General features: G+C 39.8%; 2 long non-coding RNA genes across 3 annotated transcripts in view; one reads left to right on the top strand and one right to left on the bottom strand.

The window, feature by feature from the left end:
• LOC109319903 overlaps window positions 1-15,014 on the top strand; it is a 19,196-nt gene extending 4,182 nt beyond the window's left edge. Inside the window, exons 2-3 of the long non-coding RNA XR_002103665.1 lie at window positions 10,238-10,243; window positions 15,004-15,014. This is a non-coding gene — a long non-coding RNA (uncharacterized LOC109319903). The remainder of the gene's footprint in view (window positions 1-10,237; window positions 10,244-15,003) is intronic.
• The window catches only part of LOC109319902, a 47,041-nt gene extending 30,936 nt beyond the window's left edge, over window positions 1-16,105 (bottom strand). Inside the window, exons 1-2 of one of the 2 annotated variants that reach the window (XR_002103664.1) lie at window positions 15,822-16,105; window positions 6,478-6,540 (exon numbers count right to left, since the gene is read on the bottom strand). This is a non-coding gene — a long non-coding RNA (uncharacterized LOC109319902). The remainder of the gene's footprint in view (window positions 1-6,477; window positions 6,541-15,821) is intronic. The other variant, XR_002103663.1, reaches the window with a different exon arrangement.
• Between the last annotated feature and the right edge of the window lie 4,860 nt (window positions 16,106-20,965).

Raw genomic sequence — 20,965 nt, 5'->3', positions numbered from 1 at the left:
GTCCTCCATCCTTTGGAGGCTTTCCTTTTTAGCCACAGTAGGTCCGCTAGGTCTCTGGAGAGACAGGAGGGCTGCTGTGCCTTCTTGCTGCATTTCCTCTATGTTGGAATAGATTTAGCTTGTGCCCTAGGACTCTAATAATATTTGTCCCTGTCTACCAGACCTTTTATAATCTGTCCACATCCTTCTTGAAGTGTGTCACCCAAACCGGGCACAGTATTCCAAATGAGGCCTCATGAGTTCTGAACAGGATGATAGAATCATTTCCCTTGGTTTGCAAATAAGACTCCTGTTAACTAACCCAGTATGCTGTTAGCTTTTTCTGCACAAAGAGCACACTGTTAGGTCATATTCATCTTATGGTCTACTGTAACCCCTTGGTCCTTCTCTGTGCTACTGTAGCCTATTCAGTCATTCCCTGGTCTGTATTTCTGTATGCAGTTATTCCATCCCAAGTGCAGGATTTTGCAATCATCCTTGCTGAATTTCATTTGGCTGATTGAAGATCCTTTCTCCAGACTATCCAGGTTGTTCTGGATCCTAGTCCTGCCTTTCAGAGTAGCTACAACTCCACCCAACTTGGTGCCATCTGCAAATTTGCTAAGCATGCTCTCCATCCCATTGTTCAAATCATTAATGAAGTTATTTAACTATCCTGGACCCAGGACAGACTCATGGGGGACTCACTCAATACCTCCTCCCAGCTAGATATTGAGCCCTCATTCAGCGTGATGACCCAACCAGTTACGTAGCTACTTTGCAAGTACTTTCATTTAGTCTGTATTTTCTTAGCTTGTTAATGAAAATGTCAGGGGACTTCACCTAGATAAAGTCAACGTATATCACATTCACTGCTGTCCCTCCATCCACAGACCCTGTCATCCTATCATAGAAGGAAATCAGTTTGGTCAGGCATGACTTGCTCCTGGCAAACCCATGCTGGCTGTTCCCAAATGCCTTGTTCTCCTCTAGATGCTTCACAGTAGATTCCTTGAGGATCTACTCAATGATCTTTCCAGGTATTGCGGTCAGACTGACCTCATGCCCTCCCCCACACACACATTTACCAGAAGGAGCCCAATCCAGCTCCCTGCAGATGCTCTGGCTGCCCCCACAGGGCAGGGTCCAGGACTGTGCCCTGCCCGACTTTTTTTCACTGCAGTTCCCCGAGTTGATTGAAGTCTGCTTTTCTGAAGTCCAGTGTCTTTTTTTGTTGTTGCTGTTCTCCTTCATTCCTGCCCTGAGGATCTTAAACTCTCTCATTTTGTGGTCACTGTCACCTAAGTTACCTTTCAGCTGTAGGTGGAAAAAAGGGTCCCCCTTAGTTGGCCTCTCTACCATCTATGTCAAATATCATTCACAGCACACTCCAATAATTTGATGGACTGCTTGTGCACTGCAGTATTTCCCTCCCACGTCCCTTTAAAAAAGTCTTAATTTACCTCTTTTTCCTGGTTTGGTGGCATATTGCAGAAACCCCCATGCTGCTCTCCCCTCTGATGCTTACCCAGACCTTTCAACAGGTCTATCTTCCACTTTTTACTGCATGTTGCATACTGCAACCTTTTTCTTTTTGTGACAAAACTCCATGATGTTTCACAATACAGAGGCTGTAAGGATTACCTAATCTGCCATTTAAAAATACCCTGAAAATCAACCATCGCTCTTCCAAAACCCTATGTTAGCTGAGGAGGGATTATTTCAGATGTCACCCTCCCTATCCCAGAATACAGTCTATTATTCTGAAGATTTTACATCAAAAGCTATTTAAAGTTTTAACAGAGTCAAACTAGAGTCAGTGTCTATCTGGTGTAAATAGAGTTCCACTGAACCTAACCTTACTTTAAAGGAGTAAAAGCAAACATGCTAGCACTGTATGGAACCTTAAGGCATGTCCAGATGAGCAGGAATGTATGTTTCCCTGGGGACAAGTAGCAGCGGCACACCTTGTGCACCGCTGCTACTTGTTTCCAAGGAACTCCCATTCCACATGCACTCTGATGCATGGCAGATTACCCTGGGTGGAGTAGCGGAGCTTGGTGCTGCACTCCCATTGTGTAAGTTAGAGTTCTTCTCTGAGTTCTGGTGAACCAGACTTGGCTGATTTACCAGATTTACAAAGGAAAAACAGTATAATCACAATCTTTCAATGGTTTAGAAACATTACTCATTTGCAGAAAGACAGTTTTCTAGAGGATATAACATGCATCACATCAGATGCTTTATAGCCTGACTATATATCTTATTTGAATTGATGACATACCCTAAACTAGCCAGCCACACCATTTTCCTAAGTGGTAGCACAATGGAAATAAGTTTCTTGTTAGCTGGTTCTGAGAGAAATTAAGCTGGAGTAAAAATGTCATTCAGAAGAATTGCCTCAATGATTATTCTGCTAGCTTAATCAGAAACAGAGAAGAAACAGTTCAAATTATTTGATGAGCATATTTTTTTCCAGACGAACTTTCTAGAGATAGCCACAGACCTTCTCAGAATTGTGCTCTGGAGTTATCCATGGCTGTAAACAAAAACCCTGTAGATGAAATCTTGATTCAACTAAAGTCACTAAAGTCAAGATTTTACTTAGGGCTTTTACTACTATTTGGAAGCTGCATTGGTTGAGGTTTATAGGCAAAGTTAATCAAAATTAGGCCTCTAAAAGTAACTAAGAAACAATACAATTGTGAAAAAAGTTAAGTTCAAAATATTTCTCCAAACAAATGCACTCAAAATTTTATCAAAATAAGTTTAAGAATATATCAAAAGTTTGTGTTTTCATTATGCCTCTCAGTTAAAAAAAGGATTTGTAGCTCAGCAGCTGTATTATGTCATTTTTTCTTAAAATTCAGTCTTGAGAGAAGACAAAAGAGACATGACCTGAACAGAGAACAATCTACAAAGCACAGTGTACATCAATACACATACAGAATGGTGTATAGCATTGTAGTTTGCAAGTAGATAACTGCATGTGGTCTTTGGATTCTGCATTTGAATCGGAAGGAAATGATTCTATATTAAATTAGAAGTAGAGTGGACAGTTTGGGAAGAATGAATATAGTTACCCATGCTGGGATACTTAAGGAAAGTAGATTGTCTCTTAAAGACCAAAAATGGTCTACTTTATCTCTTTTCTGAAAACTGACAGATGGTGACCTCTAAAACCATGGAAGCATTGTTTCAGGATTATCTCTGATACAATAGGACAGATTTCCCTCGCCTTATCCTGTACATGTGTTCCTGGAAAACAGTACATAACTCAACTTCGCACAAAGGGAACCCACTTTACAATGTAACAAAAAGGGATACATTCCAAGACCTCGACTGTACTGACCCCCAGACCCATTTCTACCACTTTTACAGGACAATTTTGGTATTCACCAACAGCAGGCAGTACACACGAGCACAGAGTGGTAGAGAGGATGGTGAAGGGTCTTCAGTGTCAAACTCCACGTCACTGGTAGGAGGTACAGGCAGGATAGGAGATAAGCAAGAGGGATGCTAAGAAGACAGGGATGGCAACCACAGAAACACGTGTTGCAGACAACAAGAGAGGAGCACAGATCCACACAGGAGACAATAATTTGGTGCACATCACTCCCCCAATGCACTGCACAAAGCAGCTGACTGTGGGCTTCCACTACACTGATCGCATAAGAGTGAATCTACCTTAGATGGAATGAATTTTTGGTATAAACAGGGTCATCGCGTAAGAGTGAAGTCGCACAGACAGAACCCGCATAAAGGGAGGAAAACCTGTATTGCCTATTGAGAATCACAAGGACCATTTATTTCTCTCAACACTTGTTGCCTTCTCTACAGCAGTTGGGTTCCTCCTGTCCAATAGTGAACCACTCAGCTCTACTTGGCTTTGAGATTTGATGGGTCATAGTTTCTTTTGTATCCCAGTTTGAGGGATTCATGGGTAAGAATACCCATAACGTTTACTCACAGGAAGATGGGGTATTAAATGTGGGCATGTGTATAGTTTTCCTTTTTGTCTCACAGTTCATTAACATGTCATTGATGAAAATACGTTACAATGCAGTGTTGGCCATTAATGCTTCCTTTTGAATTTGACTGTGTATTTTCTTTGTAATTTATGTTTATATTCTAAAATATGCCCAAAACACATTTCAATTTCATTTTTTCTGCAAATTAGGCAACATAAGTGCTGGACCAAAAATATATTTTAAAGTCCTCTTTACTATAGAAAATGACCACCTTATAAATGATGGTGGCTTTACTAGTTTGTACTTTAAACAGAGCTAATATTAATAGAGGAAGAAAAATGAATGACACTTTTAGTATCTATCTCAGAGAAGTTACATTATCAATATGTGCTCCTACTTCAAACTCTGGGTTTTTTAATATTCTGGGAAATTATAGAGCTTTATTTTAAAGTGAATTGTAGAGAGATTTAAAAAATAGGTACTTTTACCAATCTGCCATCACTTTGTGCCTTTCTGATAGCTTGCCTTTTCTCTGTCTCTCTCCTTGCATTTTCTTTGGGTGTTTAACAGTTCCCTCAGGATAAGACCAATTATTTATGACATACTTCTCCATGTAAGATTTATTTGGGAAAACTGTTCCTATGGAAACTGCTGTTTTCAAACAGGGTTGTACTAACTTCAAACAATAGGACTGAAAACACAATAGAAGAAACATCTTTTGTTAGCAGGCATATTCTAATGACTTTGACAACTACACTAAACTGCCCGGAAAGGAACAAAATGAGGTGTATTCTGTAATATGATCAAGGAGGTGTTCAGCCGTCAGCTGATAACTACAGGGAATTAGACTAGCTCTGTTCATTTAAGAAAGTTGAGTTTGAAGCTCTCTCAAAGCTTCAAAAAAAAGCTTTAAAAGATATCAGTCAGAAATCTGCACTGGTAAGTTTGGGATGCAATGTCTTGAAAGACATCATGTGTATTAATTATGGAAAGAACCCTGGAGGGGTCTGTTTCAGAAATGTCAAACTAAATGTGCACAAAATACATGCTTTGTAAGGCCTTTGCACAAAAATAAATATGTAGGTCTGGCTTCTACCTTCATTGGAGTTCTGCAGCAGCAGAATCAAGTTTGTAACAATTACATTTGCTATACATCTTGTTTTGTTGATTGCTCTCTGTTCCAATCATGTTTCCTTTGTCTTCTTTTCAAGGTAGCACTCTAAGCTAAATGGAGCACAGTGCAGCTGCTGAACTACAATGCCTTTCTAATCAGGTTATTAAGGCAAATTCATTCCTTTATCTGTTTGTTTTAAGAACAGAGAAAATATTTTCCTTTAAAAAAATTCAGCCATTGCTCTCAGAACAAAATGTTATTAATTACCATGGCAATATTTTTAGAGTTTGTAGAGCTGTGATATCTTGCCTTTAGTCAGGAACAGATGTGGATAGTAGCCTGCAGCCTGGAAGGAGAGCTACTGCCCTAATGCAATCTGTAATTCCCCTTTGGGTAAGTGAGGAAGCTATTGATTTGAGTACAAAGGCATCCAGAGCTACCTTTAGCTCAGGCAGATTCTTAACACCTGTTTAGGTGAGTCATCATGTATCAAAGACTCAGAAGAAATACATCCTATGCCTTTCCACACTGAAAATATATTCTCAACTAACAGGCCTGTTTTCATTATTTAAATGATAACTTGAGGACTCCTCATTTTCAGAATCAATGAATTCTACCAAGGATTAATCCAGACTCTAAAATAAATTGCAAAAAAAATTAGCAAGTGAGATGTGAGAAAGAACTACATGATGATGACTAGATCCTGGGGTAGCAGGAAACACCTTCAGTTTCTAATTACCATATTTTAAATAAAAGAAGAAGAAAGAATAAATAGTGCCTTTAAACTGCTGAAATCCAAATCCATCCAAATCATTAGCAATTAAAAAATTTATATTTTTAAAAAATTGAGATTGGGATTTTGGACCCTGTAGGAGGTAATGTTTTCAGGCTGTTCTCTGCTATCATGACAGCTATAGATTTTCATGTAAATCACATAACTCAAGCTTTCCAGGCTTGATTGACAGTTCCCTCTGCATTTGCCCAAATTTCACGTTAAGACTCGGATAAAGGGTACATTTCACAGTCCTGAAATGTCCCCCTTTTTTGCAACGCAGACCCCTGCATCTAGTATCATCTGGCATAGACAGGGCAGAGGGAGACCAGAGTAATCATGGCCTGTAAATGACTGAAGTAACTGTCTTCTCTTCTGGATTAATGAAGACCAGGGAGGGATTGGTACAAGAAAGGATCACCCTAGTGATAGCCTTCTGGGATATCTACTGGTTTTTTAAACCTGGTATATGTGAAGCCTCAGCCTCACTATAGCTTGTATATGCACTGAATAGGTCACTGTCAATCCATTATCCAGTGGCAGCGATTTCTCTCGTTTTGGACTAGATTCTACTCTCCTTACTCATGCTAAGTCATGCTTATCCCTGCCTACTTCCAGGTTAGAAAAAGTATTTCCTTTACCTTCAAAGGGCTATCCTCAGCTGTGAGGACCCATGGGAGGAGAAGAGGTTGCTGGTCATTTGTCTAGAAAAAGAGAAGAAAAAGCATCCATCATCCCCTCCTTAATCCAAACAATAGATAAGACAATTTAGCAAGGAGAACCCTGGGAATTCCTTTCCTCATTCCTGTGGATATTCAACCTGCACTTGTTCCAAATCCTGAGGAAATGGGGAAACGTAAAAATCTCAGTTTCCGTATTTGGAATAAGGTTCTATTGCTCATGGCTGTACAGAACCAAATATGAGGGTATAGAGTTGGTTGAAAGTAATTTTATCCATTTTAATCATTGTGATCCAAACCCAAGAGTTAAATGGACTCTAGACACTTTATGATATTAATAGTTATGCTGAAAGAAGATTTAGCCCAACAGTAGTAAGAAATTAAGAAGCTAGAAAATGGTATTTGGTCTGGAAAAATGTCACTGTCAGCATTAATTAATTTACCACATATTTCAAGGTTAATTTTAAATTCAAGGAAATGAGGTGTTACAGGAAAGAAGCTTTCCTTTTATGAGGAACAATTGAGAAGAAAGGAATAAGTTAACATGTTGAGGTAACACATCAGGTAGCTGAAAAGTGTATGATAGTATAATAAAAGTTAAAAATTAACAAACAAAAATTCATTCTTGTGAATTTGCAGTATTTTACTCAGAACTGAACTTGGTATAAGTATAATACATACTGCTGAAGTTATTCATTCTGTGTAGAAAATTAATCTTTTGCATTTGTGTTTCAGAATTACAGTTTTTCTTTTCTTCTTCTATGTTGAGTTCATATGTGTTATAAAATTCTTAATTTACAAAATTCTCTATAATAATATTTGTATATACTTTATGTGGTCTTTATTTGTTATCTCTCCTCTGATCAGCTGCAAAGTAATGGTAAAAATTTCATTTGAGCCTGTTCTCATGAGATTTCTAGATCACTTTGGCCAGCCAGTTTTGAAGGCTTTACTTTCATCGAAAATGCACATTTTAGAAGTTTGTCTGCTCCAGCAAAAGATTATATTTCAAAATACTGTATCATGTTGATAGGTGTTTCTTTATGACATTCCCCAAGGAACAGACTGTACCTCTCCTTCATTAGTAATAAAGTGTAGTTTCATGAGAGTAAGTGTCTATGGATGCTTATAGCCATACCTTAACAGTGCCAATGGTGTTATACTCTTACATAGTTTTAAATATCCATATTATCAAGGAAGAAAGATATTCACAATTTTCCTACCATCATTTTGACATTCTTGAGCCTTGGTTCACATAACAGTTTTCACTTATTTAGTTTGAGGCAATTATTTCTAGTTTCCTCTGACTCAACAAAATAGTTGTTGGGAAAAAAAAATGTTTTGAGGACTAACCTGAAAGGCTACCTATGGGCTGCATCTAGAGCAATATTTATGAATCCTTTTCCTTGGTTGAGACCAACCAGAATAAACTTATGATGCCAGTGCTCTACTCTAGGTCTTGGCTGCCAATCCAAATCTAAATTCTATATACCCAATTTGGTCTGATCTTCAGATTCCAACATAAATTAGGATGAGTTACTTTAAGAACTGTTCTTCTATTTTTTCCCACCAAATTTGTTATCCTTAAAATGGACATTCACTGATGGGAGCCAAGTCATATCTTGCATGTGTGGCATCCTCTGTTCCATGGCACCCTGGGTGGTTGCCCATATTGCCCACCCCTAAGGCCCTCTCTGTCAGCAGAAATAAACATTTCTCTGAACAGTCATGTAGTAACAAAATGTAACATAATAGAATAATCCAGCAGCCCATTTTATTGGAACAAACTGGATTAAAGAGAGACGGGAAGAAGATCTACCTTCTAGCAATTCATTTGATGTATCTTTAAATATCATGAAATACTTCGATGTTTGTCAAAAAAAATACCAATAAAGGAGTAAATGTCCCTTTGTAGTTGAGCTGCAATGTAATGAAAAGGACCAGTTCTGAAGCCAGCAATGTCTGGAGGCCCTGCAGTAGCCAATAAACTCCCCCTCACCTCCTCTGGGGAGAACACGAATAAATGCATAGGTTTCTGATAACACCTCACCCAGCACAGATTCAAGGTGCGTAACATCTGTGCCCTGTTAGCTGGAAGAATCATGTCCAAATTGTGAGGACTGAAAAATAGGGATGGAGGATTGAGGGACCATGGGGGATCATTAGACAGTGTATAGCGGCCGCACGAGGGAGTGGATAAAGGCATGACCCAGCTGCTGATAGAATGCCATTCCTCAGGAAAGAAACAGCAAATAAAAAGAGACTTTACCTTTTCCTCAACAAATACTCCCCATTTCAAATACAGTTGAAGCAAGCAGCTTGGTTTACAAAAATAATAATTGGAGTTGCCTGTTATTCATTTTTTTGCTGCTGCTATTGTTGAACTCACTAGCTAATTGAGCTATGCTCCAGCCTTTTGATGTTTTCCCTCATGTACAGGCAAGCATTGAAACATGGAGAATTGTAACACTAAGGTTCAAGATAGCAAGTAGATTCAGAAATCTAAAAAGTCTTGGAGTGAGTTCAAAGCTGTAATAAGAACATTAGGTCCATTTTTGTTCACATGTTAGATGAATTAACCTTCAGTGGAATCCAGAAACAGCAGAAATATTTCCTTTTTTTTTAACTTCCAGAGGAAACAGAATTTAAAAAAAAAATGTAAACGTTCTTTTTCTCTTTAACCTGAAATTACATAATTGTATGAATGAATGAAGATATGAACACAAAATTCATTTAAAACCAACTAGTTTACTAGTTTATGTCATTGATCAAGTCAAGAGAAATGTAAAATGTGCTCAAAGGAGATAAGTAAATTACAGGTAAATTTTTGCCATTATTGAAACCCATACATTTCACTGACCATAATGAGAATGGAGGATACTAGATTTTTTTAAAACTGTCATTTTAATACTAGAAGGTATTCATTTTATAATAAATGAGAATATGATTTAAAAATATTATTTTACCATGAAAGTATGTCTTTAAAACATCAGTAAATTCCTGTACCAAATGAGCCTATTTGCTGATGAAAGTGTGCAGAATATCACAGTAGTTTGATGCAATTTTTAAAAAGTTGTTTATGCATATGCCCTAAAGAAGGTGTATAGAAATTTCTAAATATAAAACATTCTCTAAGGGACCATTTTACAGTTAATTGTCAGGCTGGGTAAAGCTCTTCTAATGAGGCCTGAGAATGATGAGCTTATGTAAAATCCATTCATTTTTATTGAAAGTCTCCATATGAAAATATTTCTTGTTATCCATATTTATTCAAGCAAATACTGCATAAGCAAGAAAACAATAGATATGTTTACAGAAGATTAGTCTCCATTGTTGTAGTTATCATCATCCTTGATAAATTCCAGATATTTTTCAGTTTAGGCAGAACAGGGATTCAGAGTTGTAATCTAAGCACTGTGGGCACCTCTACACAATACACATGCTTCAGGGTGGAGGGCATTTTTATTAGAGCGGTTCCCAGGAGCTGCTCTAATTAAAATACCCACAGCACCTCATGTATTCAGCATCCTGCATTTCAAAATAGCAGCAGGAGCATTTAAAGCTCATTAAAGCACTCCTACCACCATTTTCAAATGCGGGGATGCTGATTAGAATGCTCCAGCAGACTTGATTAATCATTTCCAAATTGTGTGGCACAATGTGATTAATTAAGTCTGCACCAATGTGTTCTTATCAGAATGTATCAGAACACATATAAAAGTGCCCTGTGAACAGAACTTATGTGGAATAACAAATGGACAAATGGGGTATTCTGTAGTGTGTCAGCTGGGGAAAAATAGTATTTGAGAAATGGCTATAAATATAACAGCTAAAGAAGAGTTAAAAGTATTAAGAGACCAGTGAGGAAATGCTCACAAGTATACTATAGCTGTACTCTGATATGTATTATGGTCATTGCATTGGACAGTTAGAGTACATGCAGGCATTATACATACATCAGTCCAACTGGGGTTAGGTAGATCTAAGTGCAGATCTGTGCATATGTTCAGGGAAGTTGAACAAAAGCAAATAAATAAATAAATAAATGGCTGGCCCAATCTAAATTAGGTCACCTGAGGAGGTGAACTAAATTAGACTGGGAACAGATTAGCCTGATCTGCTGAACATCGGCACGCATTCAGAGCTAGATCCTTTCAGGATCAGTAAGGCCATAGGTGGTCACTCACCAAATTACCTTAAGCAGGCCAGAATCACACCAGGTATGAGTCAATCTCTGGGTCTTCAGGCCAAGGGTTGAGTCAGTATCATGGTCTGGGAGGAAGGTAGATCAGAACCCAAAGGTTCAAACAGAGCAGGGGCAGGAACTATGGTGAGGCTAGGATCAGGCAGGAGCAACAAAAACAAACCAGAAGCAGGGCAGAGATGCAAGGACACAAACAGGCAAGGAAATAGGGGTTTTATAGCCTTCTTATAAGGGGCTTGCAGGGCCTATTGGTTCCCCATCATCACCTGATTCCTTGTTAATATCCTTATGAGAGGAACCAGGTTGGGCTGGGGCTCACATATCACCAGTTGCATGGTGGAGTTAAGGCCTGGCCACCCTGCTCTTCAAATCCCCATGATTCTAACACTACCATGTCCCCTAGGGCAACCCATGAGCACTCTAGGGCCTGCCTTGCTGTAATGGGCCTGATGGAAGGCTCAGACCAATTCTGGGTCATGCATGTTTTCTGCTGGTTCCCAGGAGCAATCATTTGGCCCATAGCCATCCCAGTCAATAAGGTAATGGAACTTCCCCTGTACCCTTTTTCTGTCAAGGACCTACTTCACCATGAGTTCTTCCTCATCTTGAACTATGGCTTGTAGAGGTGGGGACAAGCCACAGCCTGGAAATGGGTTCTTTCTGTAATGATTTAATAAGGAAACATGAAAAACAGGATGGACCCTTGAAGACTCAGGCAGTTGCAACTGGAAGGCCACCAGACTGACCTGCACTGAGATGCAGTGTGGGCCTAAGTATCAGTGATCAAGCTGGGAAGAAAGATGGGTGGATCTCAGATGCTGCACAAATAGCCACACTCAGTCCCCTTGCATAAGGGGACTTCCTCACAATGCTAGGCCACAGAGCACATATACACCTCTTTGTCCCATTTCAAATGCCATTTTAGAACCACACAGACCTTTTGCAGGTGATTCACTAGCTCTGCTGCAGCAGGGGTTGGTGAGGAAACAGACAGGAATGACTGAAGACATGGGTGGAATCCATAATTGGTATAGAATGAACAGTGTTGTGGCAGGCACGATCTAAGTTGTATAAGCAAATTCTGCAAATGACAGGAGGGTACCCAATCATCCTGATGGTAGTTCAAAAAGCAGTGAAGGTGTTGCTTCAGAACCTGATTTACTCACTTTGGCCATCAGATTGTGCATGGTAAGTGGAGGAACAATGCTGTTGTATTTTTGGTAGTCACAGAAATTCTCACCATAAGTGGTATATAAACTGGAGGCCTCAGACTTACACAAGGCTATTAGGTATCCCATAGAGTTGGAAGGTGTTCACCAGGAAGAGATGGGCTGTGTCTTGAGTAGTATGTTTGCACTCCTCCAATGGCATAATTAGATGAGTCTGCCTCAACTAGAAAAGGAAGGGATGGGGCAGGGGGATGGCTCAGAATGGGAGCAGAAGTGACTACCTGCTTCAAGGAATCAAAAGGTGCTTGGGCTTTAGGGGACCAGTGGAATGGAACCCCGTTTTTTGAGATGGGCAATTGTGCTGCCAATTTGGAGAAATACTGGATAGAAATCTCTGCCTCATGCACTTCCTTGGGACCCCATTCCTGTACTGCAGCTATCTTGTGGGGTTATATCCATAGCCCTTCTGGGATGATAATATACCCTAGAAATTCTACTAAGTTCTCATCATATTGGCATTTCTCAGGTTTAGCACACAGGTGGTGTTGGCAGTCATCTTAGGACCAGGCAGACATGCCTGTCATGCTTTTCCTGGGTTTCTGAGAAAATGGTCATCCAAATATATGACCACAAACTGGTCCAGTACATCCAGGAAAATATTTATGAAATGTTGGAAGGTCACCGGGGCATTTCATAGGCTGAAAGGCATCACCAGATATTTGAAATACCCATACCAACCAGGACGTAATCTTTTCACTGGTGACCCTCACAGATGAGAACCAGATTATAGGTCCCTTAGGTCCAGCTTGGTGAAAACTGGTGCTTATCCCAATCTCTCAAAGGTGTCATTAATGAGAGGGATAGGGTACCAGTTACACAAAGTGACTTTGTTTTAGGCATAGTAGTCCATGAACAGATGAAGGGACCCATCTTTTTTCTTTACAAAGAGGATGGGGGCCCCAGATGGGAGGTCATGTGCTGGATGGACCTCTTGGCAAGGCTTTTATGTAGGTAGTCCAACAGAACTTGTTACAACTCCAAGAGTGAATACAGATGGCCAAAAGAAACCACAGCCCCTGGAGTAAAATGGCCTGTGGGGTGGTAAGACACCAGCATTTTTCTTGCTGAAAATGTATGCCAGGTCCCTATATTTAGCTGAGAGGGTAACTTAGAAACTTTCCTCCCTGTTGGAAGGCACTAGCCCCCAGTTAGTGAACCTCAACTACTTGAACATGAGTAGGCCCCATCCTTGCAGAAAATCACTGACTGGGTAGCCACAGCATCCAAGTGTTTAAGCATATATGTTTTCCTACAGGATGGCTTTGCAACCAATCAGTGCATTAACAGCCTCTATGGGTGTTAGAAAAACCTTCTGACAGTAGGCTGAACTGGAATGAATGTTTTCAGATAGCCAGAGGATTTGAGGGCCATGAAGGTACTCGGGTCATTCTCAGTATCCTGGGGTCATGGGCCAAATGAATCAAGCCAAATTGCAATACTTTGTGGTGACCCTGGTAAGCAAACCAAGACAGGAGCTGTCTCTAGGGTGCTGGGCCACAAAATTAGTGGGGAGCTATCAATTGATTCAACAGTCATGGGGTTGGCTCTGCACACAGTAGGGATGTGGTTTGCTCTGGCAAAGTCCTGGTCCATAAAATTGTCAGACCCCAGAGTCTACCAGAGCAATCTTCTGGACCTTAGCCACAGCAAGATTAGAAAAGTACAGGGCTAACAGAAGCGGTGATGTCCAGGGGCACCTTTTACTCTTCCAATTGTAAAAGTTGTTGAGGGCATAGTGCCTCATTCAGACAGGACCCCTCTATTACAAGCAAGCAGTTTCCCACTGATACCATACCCCAGTGTTTGGGAGGGCAAGCCTGTCCCACCACAGTTTAGGTAGAGGCCTAAGTACCATTGACTTTTTCTTTCTGTCTGAGATAGCCACTGTCACCCACAACTGACTTTCAGGGATTCCTCCTCCAGCTCTATACTCCCCACCAAGGATTGTGGAGCATGAATCATACCTAGAGGATCCTTCCTTGGGGCTCAAGACCTTTCTAGCCTTCTTTCTAAGAAGTGGTGGTCTATGTGAACACATCGATCAAAGAGTAAGCCTAGGCAGGTGGGAGCTTCCAGTCAGGCTAGCGGATCCATCACATCCTCATTAAGCCCCTGACCAAAGTGGAAGAGCTGTGAACCCTTGTTCCAGTCTGTCTCCAGCTAATTGCTGGAACTCAGCTGCACATAGTACATAGTGCATATCTGCAGCTACATAGTGGCTGACCATTTGAAGACCTTGCCTTAGGGTGTTCAGAACTATTTAAGCAGTGTATGACCAGAAGGGGCCAGCTTACATAGCCTTAAGAAACCCCTTGAGGTCCTCCAGAAGGGAATTAGTGCCTTGCAACAGAGGAGACCCAGGCCAGGACCCCATTAATAGGCTAATTGCAAGCCCTACCTTGACCTTGTCAGTTGGATAGGTATGGAAGCACAGGACAAATAGTAATTGACATAGTTTGACAACCCCCGTTCCCCTCCCCAAATTGTTGAGGGTCCCCAAGGAAGCTTTATGGCAGGGGAACTTTAGGCTCAGGGAAATCTGGAGTGGTGGCTACCATGCCTGGTGCAGGTGAGCCAGGCTGTAGCTTCAGGGTAGCATTTTCTTGTTGTAGAGTGACCACCTGAGTCTGTAGAGACTAATTCTGGGCCTGCAGAGATCCCATTCAGGGGCACAGAGCAGGTAAAATGGCCATGAAATCCTCCATGGACCAGGGCACCTTGGTGGGATCCACAGCTCCAGGTGGTCATAGCCCTAGGACGCTTTGGAGAGCCCAGAAAGTTGTTAGGATCAACCAGGCTGTTGCTGGTCACTCAGGCTGCTTGCAGACATGGAAAAAAAAAACCTGGCACTTTACTTTCAGCTCAGAGCACTCTCACTCTGACCACAATATATACCCAGAAAATGCATCGCGTTAGTTTGACCTGCCCAACATTTATATAGATCAGTCACTTCAATGGGGCTTTCTGGTGCTTTTATCTAATAGATGATTGAATCAGCTTTAGAAAAAAGTTACAAAAAGTCCTACTGAAGCTCCCAATCCTTATACAATGCAGGGGGCCCAGGTCAAACTAAAGTGCTTCCTCTTCTGGTAATGAGTTTTGTTTTGTTTTTTCACATCTAACAGGAGCCTCAGTGAATTACCATAAGCCGGCCAAGGTCACACCAGGTATGAGTCAAGGTCTAGGTCTTCCTGTCAAAGCCTAAGGCAGTATTGTAGCCAAGGAGGAAGATAAATCAGAGCTAGGAGTTCCAAAAAAGCAGGAGCAAGGGTTGTGTTGAGGCTGGGATCAGGCAGGAGCAACAGGAAGAAGGCAGGAGCAGGGTTGGAATAGGGAAAAGATCCAAGGAGCACATACAGAAGTAATGTTGCTGGAACAAGTCCCACAGGAAGTAGGAGGGGTTTTTATAGCCCTCTAATCAAGGGTTCATGGTTCCCCCTGGTCACCTGACTCCTCATTAATATCTTCAGGTTGCGAACCAGGTTGGGTTGGGGTTCATGTCTGACCAGTGGTGTGGAGATGTTGAAAATCCATCCTATGTCTTTTGGTCATCCTGGGTTCAAATCCGCATTGTCTTGGCTTGCTCACTCCAATTCTGGGGCTGTGCTCTTCTGACCAGGGTATTTTTACTTCTCTGCCGCTTCCGCACCCTGCAGACCTCCCCACCCAGAGTTGCCAGTCCTCCCCAATCCTAACAATCTCCCTGGACTCGCCAACACCACTATGGTCTTGCTTGCCACCCCCACCCATCCCAATCCCACCCACTAATCTCTCCACAGTTACTTAGTTTGTTTTCTATACATGGCTCTTGGCACTGGTGATTGTGTGCACCAGCCACTCCTGATCTACAGTCACAGTATGTCTGCACCTACCCTTCATGAGAAATGAGGGATCCAGCCTGAAGTAGGTACAGGCAATTTAAGGTATTATGATTCATCTACTACAGAAGTTCTGGTCATTGTGCCAAGAGCAAAACCAGAGACAGTAGCTTTCATAAACTGAGATCACTCCATTCTGGTATAAGTTCTGATACAGACATGACATAGTGCCCAAGAACCTGCAGTGTAATGGAAGGGAAACAGAAATGACAGTTTGAAAACAAGGGAGAGAAATCCTACATGGTGCTTGCACGGAAACATAAATTATTCTCCATGTCATTAATGATTTCTAGTTCTCACAGATTGGCAGCCCCTCTCTGCCTTCCTTGCAATAGTGCGGTTTCATCATCAACTCATCTTAGTTCTTTTGTCAGAGGGTATCTATTCCTTGTCTCTCTGGAATGTCTACCACCCCAAAAATGACCAAAAATAGCAGGAATTATTTTGTCCTGAAAACCCTCAGCTGTGGATCTTCTTGTCATCTTCTTCAAAATGTATCTGATATCATGTATCCTATCTCCATTTCCACAGGTGATTCAAGGATATCACAAAAAATCATGTGTTCTCTGGATCCTGTAAATTGGTACCTCAATTAATGATCAACATTTAATACTGTGCTCCTCTAGGACAGTGGTTTTCAACCTATGGTCCACAGACCCCTGGGGATCTGCAGACTATATGTAATGAGTCCACAAAAGATGACTATGATCAATCAAAAGTATGTGAATACCCATACCTACAATTCAGAGGGGTCTGCACCTCCATTTGAAATGGTTTAGGGATCCAAAAATGAAAAAAAAGGTTGAAAAACACCACTCTAGAACAATGCAAATAATTTCACTCAGGACAAAATTCATGTGAGCCAGAGACAAATTAAATTTCAATGAACAGGCCTAGCTGTGGAAAAAATCTCCACAGGAAATTAGATTATTTGGGGCTCTGATGACTCAGCTTTGACTGTTTTGCTTTCTGGATGCCTTTTCTTATTCTTGAAATCAAATGAAACATGCTGCTAAACAGACAACTACCTTGGTTTTGGCATATTTCTTATTGCCTCCTGAAGTCAAGATTCAAAATGGCCAGCTTCCTCACAACTGTGCTGCCTCTTGTCATCTCTTTCGAAAAGAGAAGGGAAACAGTAGATTTCCCACATTGTCCCTGTTTGTACTTCTGCATGGGGAGGTCAGTATGCTTAAGTAGAATGTGGCACAAACACACAACTGAAGGGGAGAATCTGCAATTTGAACCACAGTAGATATAAGATTGTGACCACAAATACGTATCTCCAAATTACTGGGGTATAATTACATCTGAATTTTTATATTTGTAGTGCTACATAAATTGGGGAAAATAATGATAATGACACTTTAGTGTTTGGTTATATGTGCCATAGACACTGTAGTGTCTGAACTAATTACAGCGTAATGTAGAGTAGCTAGTGAGTAAATAATAATAAATGGATTGGTTCAAAGCTGTATAACAGTTTCGAAGTCAATGTGGAGCTGGGCCTAATGGAGTGATATTTAAGGTTTTACTGAGCATGTCCCATTCCTTGTTTGCAATGGTAAACCATCCAACTGTGAATCCAGTCATAGAGAAATATCTAAGAGACGATGCTAAGAATTCTGTTCAATAAAATGTATTATCTGTGCCTATCTTAATTTGTGTGTTCTCTGGATCCTGCATAATTAAGAAAATATGAGTTACAAAGGAGCATCGAATTATAAATAATCCACCCCTGCAGAGGCAGTTTTCCCCAGGGAGTTATACAAACAATTGTTTTTTAAAAGAATAAACATAATTCCTCCATTTTTATTTGTGTGTGTGTTTATGTATAAAAGGAAAGAATAAGATACAGTACATATTGAGAGCTTTCTTGTGGTTAAACAGTATGAAGAAAACAAATAATTTCTTATTATCCTTCAGTCAATTACTAAATGAAAGTTAAAATATATTAAGTGTAAAAGGAACAATTATGGGAAAATTTAAAACTGATAAAGAGAAATACTTGTTTCATGCAACCCATAGTCAAGCATGCAGAGCTCATTTTTTTACCACAGCAATATTACTAATGATCTGATTTAAAGAGAGTATCCGGAATTGTTTAAATAAGGATTTTAAAATACCAATAATGTTACATAGGAATGTAACCTTCATGTTTCCAGCTAGAACAACCAACCAAAGACTGGGAAGTTCTCTTCCAGGCAAGTTATCTAATAACTGGATGTTTCAGGCTTCCTTCTGCTTTTGAGGGTAGCAGGTGTTAGCCATAGCAGCAAACAGGATATGCACTTGCATAAGCTGTGTTCATGTCCTTACAAGTACAGTCAAGCTGGATCAAAGGAATAGCTTCTTGCAAGCTGCTCACCTTGGTGAGGAAGGGTTCCACAGATGGCTCTTTAACATTTAAACTTCATTAATGTTGAAATTCTCTTCTCTTCCTTCCTTTGGCTCTAGAAAAGGGAAGGGAAGAAAAGCAAACAGGCAAAAAAACAAACAGATACGGTAATGCTTCCTGAAGAAACTCAACTGTTTTTAGAAGTTCCTAAGAACCTATATATCTATTGACTCTCAGTGGAGCTTTACCAACTAATACAGTGCTCTTGTAAATTTGACTCTTTTTTTCCCTATAACATTTCTTATTTAAACCTCATATACTAAGAAATATTTATTTTAATTAGATTTATGCTGATAATCTGCAAACTGGTAAAAATATAGTAAGACTATACAATAATTATCATGTTTATCTTGATTCATAATATTTGATGCTCTCCCTTGATTTATTTCATGGCCAAACATAGAATATCTTTTTTCTGTGGGTTATTGTAACACCAGGGAGTGTTGTCAAATCTATTGTCCCTGAAATTAGACTGTTATGGTCTTTGGTACCAATTTTAAATGTTCTCATGACTCCACTGTCTTTTATATTTTCTTTTGCTTCTAACTGACCTGAGCACACAAAGTGTCTCAAACCTCAATGCTGGAGATGTGCAAGGACTCCTTCATTGTCCCCTCAAACCATGATCCATTTTTCACTTTCATTTTGTCCTTGAACTGCCCAGGAATCAAATTCTCTCCTCAGCCTCCTGACGGTTTATTAGACAGTAGGGGGATTATCATTTTCAAATTATCACCTGTACAAGTGAGCCTTAGCATTTGCTGTTCTCTCCTACAGTCATTCACACTTCCCACATCTATCTGTCCCATGTGTATACTAAACACAGACAAAGGTATCCAATTATTTCCACTGCAAAATTCTGACCACCTGGTTAACCTATGTCTCACTCCTCTATACTGAACATGCATACGTGTCATTTTCACTGGTTCATTTGAGATGATGAGCTGATTTTTAATTCAGAATCCTCATTTCCTATCTCTGACATCAAACTGATAGGGGTTTTTTTTAAATGCCAAGCATTTCTATTTCAGATTAAAAAAAACATCCAAGCATTGAGGATTTTGTGTTACCTGTATACTAAATTTGTCTGACGTTCACCTACCACTAAAAATGCTTTGGTAAGAACAAGTGTCTCCACTAGGCCAACTCACTTTGCAAAATGCATAGGTAGTCTCTTCATGTGGGTTTGCTGACAGGTATTATGTATTAAAAGCTCTTAAAAATATTTTGTCAAAAGAAGGGCTGTTACCATTTAACAGCTTTATAGAAATTATGTTCTGTACATTGACCCTGGGGATTTTACTTTTGTGAAATCCTGAATACACACGGGAAATTTTCTACAATAGTTAATTTTTGGAGCTTTCAAGGATTTAAAATCTTCGTATGAGAGCAGTCTGATTTGCAGAGGAAGCCATCAATGTTAGCTCTGTTTATCTGGGAATAATGCATATCAGTGAAAAAATGTTTAATGGCTGCTTTAATTTCTGTGAGTTTGGTCAGTTTTCCTGTGGGTTCACTTTCTGAACTGATGGGACATTATCCTATCAGGGACATTATCCTATCAGGTTTATGGCCCTTGTCATCAAATCTCCACCTTGCACTTTTCATTAAGAACAAGTGTTATCTAAAATGCTGTACGATGAGATCTCCTCTTGCAGCAACCAGGTCTTTCTGTTGGCCTTTATCTATTTTCTTTTTATAAAAAGGTTTTAAATTTAATAACTTCATTTTCCAAACTGCCTGGTTTGTCAGTCCTCTTTCTTCTTTTGGGGACACATGTTTGAAATTTTTATTTCATCATTATCATTTAAAAGCCAGGTATCCAGTTCATTTCCTCTTAGGAGTGATACAGATTCCTGCTTTTGTAAAAGATAATCAGATTCTGTATGTTGGCAGCATCCATTTGAAAACTTTGTTTCAGAGTGTCAGATGCACCAGGTATAACTGGAGATTATGATCTCTTTTGTATTTTTTGTCACATTCCAAAGAATAGTGAAGTGTAGCCTAGAAAACAAGTTCCTCCTATGTGACTAGAACACACGATCCTGATGAAGCCAAAGTGGTTTCTGCATTTTCATATTTGTACTAGTTTAAGGATAACATGTTGTTTAATGATCTTTTCTATTCCTTCAGACTCCCCCTTTATAATACAAGAGATCAAATTATTTAATGTATTTACTTTGTAACTTCTTGTAGTCACCAGGCCATGATGTGCAAGGACTTGCATGATTCTGTAAGCTTATAACATGATCACCCATGTTATTAATTTTACTGGAACTGCTCTTGAGTGTGACCTTATTCAAAAGCTTCAGTTGTTGAAAAATGAAGATCTTCATTAGTGTCTACATTTTTTTTCTGCCAGTCAGTTTGGAATAGATGCTAAAGTCATAAAACACAATATAAATGCTTTGTACAGTGCATATTATGGTTGAAATATAGTACCCAAACTCCTTTTCTCAAGCATGACCCATTTTAAAATGATCTCCAATGGAAGATCTATTTAAATTTCCTTTAAAAAGTCTGTAATTTTTAAACAGCAGTCATTTCCCTGTTCTGGTTGAAATACTGTGAAATGAAAGAAGCTGTTCTTACAGTATTTTTGGTTTGACCAATAACAAGAGAATCTAGCTAGGGACAGGCATAATAGTTCTAGATCTAACAGGGGAAGTTGTTGCTATTTCATCCTCAAGTAATGTGGGCCTTGCACATGGAAACTGATAAACATGAAAAAAAGAAAAAA

This window comes from Crocodylus porosus, unplaced genomic scaffold (genome assembly GCF_001723895.1).
Source record: "Crocodylus porosus isolate Cpor-Errol unplaced genomic scaffold, CroPor_comp1, whole genome shotgun sequence".
Lineage (NCBI taxonomy): Eukaryota > Metazoa > Chordata > Crocodylia > Crocodylidae > Crocodylus > Crocodylus porosus.
Note: the sequence above shows the minus strand (reverse complement) of the source record. Positions and strands in the feature narration are given on the sequence as shown.